This window comes from Passer domesticus, chromosome Z, assembly GCF_036417665.1.
Source record: "Passer domesticus isolate bPasDom1 chromosome Z, bPasDom1.hap1, whole genome shotgun sequence".
In the NCBI taxonomy this organism is placed as follows: Eukaryota; Metazoa; Chordata; class Aves; order Passeriformes; family Passeridae; genus Passer; species Passer domesticus.
In genome coordinates, this window is record NC_087512.1 from 80,032,328 (window position 1) to 80,037,092 (window position 4,765).

The following is a 4,765-nucleotide window of genomic DNA, read 5'->3' on the forward strand; positions in this document are numbered from 1 at the left end:
TAACAGAAAAAGAATTAATTAATTCCTATCACAAAATTCCAATGTGGCTTATTAGAAATCTTGCTGAGGGAGGAATTTGAAGTACTGCAATTTTATTTCACACGGGAATACAAATTTCAGGTGCTTCCTCAAACAGTTGCTACATTCAGAAAGTCCAACTTGTCAAATAAATTTCCTGTGATGTCACATCTTGCCTGTAGTTGTTCAAAATCTGCAGCTGGAGTTCAAGAGAACACATGTGGGAAAGAGGTCATAGAGATGAAGGTTCCACCTCATGGAAAATTGAATTTTAAGTCTTTGAGAAAATCTGGTGGGAGATTGGAGGTGATCTTTACAAATTCAAAGTAATTAAACTTCTGGAGGCTACTGTCAGACGAGTTTTCCCTCTCCATTCCCATACCACTTACATGCATTACTTTAGTTTGAAAAATAAATCAAAATCAGGATCTGTATGTTTTATCCCGACTTTCTGCCTTTCCCAGCCCAGAGGCTTATGTTCTATTCTTGTGGAAATCAGATCAAAAAGATGGGACAATGAGCATTGAGGATGTTTGTGAATACAGGAAATGCAGTGGTGTCCTGAGGATCCAGAAACTGAACAGGTCCCAAAGCTCTGGGACAGCTACTGCTGTGGAAATGCAGAAATTTGATATAATTCCACACAAAATCTATTGTCTTTCCCCATCTCTTTCCCTGTACTCCTTCCCAGCCTTCAACCATCCTGTTTTGATGTTTCTTTTAAAAAGAATTTGTAGCTCTGGCACATGGGTTAGGCAATTATTTTGTCCATTTTGAATTTTATTTATGAAAACTGTGTGAACAGAAAGACAAATTTGTTTGCAAGCCTTGTGCTTTCAACAATAAAAGGTCAACCATTAAAAAAAAAGAAATTACAGTATTTCTATGAAAACACTGACATATTAAGCTCTCCTGATTTAGTTATTCAGATATTCTTGTGTGAGAGAGACAGGACTGGAGGAAGCATGAAAATAAATATTATCAAAAATAAATGTTACTGCCCAAAGTGTAAATATACTCAAACCATAAATTTTACAATGTTGTATGCCTGTGTATGAGATACCACTAGGCATTTCTATGTCTTTTTCTTTTTCTTTTTTTAAATTTTATTTTTACTGTGTTAAACTTGAAACTTCTATAACAAGGTCTGCCACTTGTCAGTGGTTCCCATGTTCTCCTCCATCAGTGAAGGAACTCTGGGGTGATTTGGGATTTGTTTCTTCAGGCAGCATCAGGGCATTTATTCCACCAGAAGCTGTGGAAAATATTCAGTAATATTCAGTAAAGGCCACATGAGAAGGTACAGATTCAAACTGGGAGACACTGCTTTAATTTTTTTTTTTTTTAATAAATTGCAGCTCACATGTCTGGAATGATACCTCTTCCATGGCCTACACATATGTACAAAGCAGAACATTGATTATATTGGTGTGGGACAGTAAGAAATCTACAAAAAAGATGAAAAAACAAAGGAAGAAATCTATAATAAAATATTTTACTGGAGCTAGAAATTTTTACATCAGTTTTTAAATTTGTATGTAAATAGGGAGGGAACTAATTTATTGTTCAATTTCAGAAACAGTGAAATTTTTGCAGAGTATTGGTAACATATAGTCATGAGCAATATAAGGAGCAATAGGATTAAAAAAAACAAAAACACAAACAGCAAAGAAGTACCTAAAGAGAAATGTTCCTTCTGCTTTCTGCCCTAGTTTTCTGTACAGGAAATTTCTGGTATTTCAGCAGCAGGGCTGAGGCAAGTTCTGTTTATCTGCAGTTCATGATACACAAAGCATCTGGCTCTAAAAGGGGCTTAAATAATATTTTCCTAGCTGGGGAACTGATGGGAGAAGAGGATGGATTGCACGTGGGAAAAAGGTGAAAGAGAAGATAAGGGCAAGGGAAGGAAGAAGAAGGCAAAGAGGGAAATAATAAGTGCCTTAATATATGTGATGAAAGGTGAAAATACAGGGAGAATGTAGGGGAAATTCACAGAAGGATCTCAAAGCACAGGGGTGCAGTGAGGGAGGCACTCCACGGGAGTCAGCAGATACCTGCCCCTTTCCCATCAGAAAGAATCCACACAATGGCAGCCAGGATACATTCTACTGAATTATCTTCACCTGTCATAACAAATTATCAACTTTGCCAGATTCCTGACTATGAGTTCTTAACAGTAAGCAGGGAAAAATCCTGCCTTTTTTTTTTTTTCCAGTGTAGGACTAGATGCTGAAGTGTTTTCAGAGCTTGCTTCAAGATACTCACCCCAAGGCATCTGGCCATCACATCTGAGAAATTGTCTTTTCCTGCTTTGCACAGTCATGCTGCACAGGTCAGTCTACAGTGCCCTCTGAAAAAAGGTACCTCCTTTCTTCTTACTGTTTATATTAAAAAACCACAAACAAAAATACAAGCTATTTAGATAATTTTGAGGAGAGGTTTTGAAGAGGAAACTCATTATTAGTTTGATCTCTAATGTTAACAACTGTTGGACGTGTGAAAGATTTTAGCAGAAGGGAGCTGAGTGCCTTGAGAGTTTTCCTAGCAGGGAGTTCACACCATTAGACTTAATTCATCCTATGGATGTGAGAATTACATTTTTTTTACTGCTAGTTGGATAATAAGGCAATAAAGCTTTCTAAAATGTTAATGTGTCAGATTGGAATGTGTTGAACTGGGTGATGAAGATGAGTTAAAAAGAGATTTTCCAATAGTGAAGTTGGGCTGCTTGAAACCAGTGGTTTGAAAACACAGTGAGGTAATGGATCATTAATGATGATGGAATGATGTAACTGAACTGATTTAATAGGGTTTTAATAGGGTTTCACAAAAACAGTAGGTTTTGTGAAAGATGGTAATATACTCTAATTTGTACACATTATATTGTTTGAATTTTCAGACCATACTTTCCTTTTTTAAGAGAGGTCCTCATTATTTTTTTAAGATTTTCCAGTTTTCCATCTTCTTATAAATATCAAGACAGTACTCACAGCAAACTACCAAAACATTCCTTTGACTGACTTAGAATTAATTCTAGTCACAAATTTATATTAACCATGAGTACTGATTGCCATAGTTATAAGCCTAAACCTGTTTTCTAACTACTTCCTACAATTAGTCAAAATAACAAACATAAGTCAGACTGCATGAATATAATCTCTGTTCAATCCAACAGTCACTTGGCACTGAAACAACCATATTTTTTATTTAACAAGTTAATTTATTTTACTTCATTTCACTGTGTCACTCCCTTCAGCAATCATTTTCAACAGACAAATATATATATATATATATACACACACATATATACATGAACATATATATATTACATATATATCTCAATATATATTTTTACATATTGTATGTATATCTCATATGTATATATATAAACCTGCACAACAGTTATTTTTAATCCCATTTTTATGCAATTAATTAACATAATTTATGCAATTAATTAATTTACCCAATTAAGAGGAAATGAAATGTTACACTTATAAGGGTATGCCATGGGGAAAAAAAACCAAACCAACTTTAAAATGTACTTTCTTTGATGTTTACTAACTTCTCTCCCCCTCCAGTGCAACTATATTTTCTAGAGAAAAAATAGAGAATAAATAGAGAGCCTTATGTACTCTTTTCTTTAACAGTATTAGGAGATTTGAAGCAGAACTGTCCTGCTGAAGAAATTCAGTCTGGCTCCAGGGGAACTGCCTGAGAGAAAGGGAATGGCTCTGGTGAGCCAGAAACTGTTGTAGTTTTTACAGGAACAAGAGCAACCAACCAACCAAACAGGTGGGAACAGAAGATAGGAAACAAAGCTGTCCCTGAGCCATGAATATCACCAGTGAGGTGTGAGACTCCAATTCTGCAGGAAATTCTATTTGCTTAATTCCCTTGCCATCATGTCTATCATGTTTTACCAAACACAGGCTGATAACTAGAATAATAAAATAGTACCAACATCTAAAAAAAGCTCACTCAGAAGAGAGGGAATGACTAAACCCAGGAAACTTAATGTGGTGTTTAAAGCCTCTCATGTGGGTGGAAAAAACCCCAAGAACGTGGTGGTCCAGACACATAAATTTCAAACATGAAACAGGACTTTAAATGCAACCTCCTTTGAGAAGGGTGTAGAAGTCAAGAGTGTTCATAGTATAACATCTAGGAAATTAGTCCTGAAAACAAACATTGGGATACAGAATCACAGAATCATGGAATGGTTTGGGTTGGAAGGGACATCAAAGCCCACCCAGTGCCATCCCAGCCATGTCAGGGACACCTTCCCCTGTGCCAGGCTGCTCCAGCCCCAGTGTCCAGCCTGGCCTTGGGCACTGCCAGGGATCCAGGGGCAGCCCCAGCTGCTCTGGGCACCCTGTGCCAGCCCTGCCCACCCTGCCAGGGAACAATTCCCATTGCCAAGATGCCAGCCAGCCCTGCCCTCTGGCCCTGGCAGCCATTCCCTGGGTGCTGTCCCTGCAGCCCTTGGCAATTGTCTGTGTCCATCTTCCCTGCAGCCCCTGCAGGCCCTGCAAGGCCGCCCTGAGCTCAGCCCAAAGCTTCTCCTGCCCGGCTGAGCAATGGCAGCTGTGCCAGCCTTTGCTGCCAGCAGAGCTGCTCCGTGCTCTGCCCAGCCTGGAGCCTCCTCCGGCCTGGCTGCAGCAGCTCCAGCTCCTTCCTAAAGGCAGGAAGAAAGACCCTTAGACATTTAAGCAACAGCGGAAAAGTTACATTTGGAGTGTCAGTGCTG

At 38.6% G+C, this 4,765-nt stretch overlaps 1 long non-coding RNA gene across 1 annotated transcript; it reads left to right on the plus strand.

The window, feature by feature from the left end:
• Window positions 1-281: 281 nt before the first annotated feature.
• Window positions 282-3,838, plus strand: LOC135289277 (uncharacterized). The gene is made up of 3 exons (XR_010352058.1): window positions 282-344; window positions 2,234-2,350; window positions 3,666-3,838. It is a non-coding gene; the product is annotated as an uncharacterized LOC135289277 (long non-coding RNA).
• Window positions 3,839-4,765: the final 927 nt, after the last annotated feature.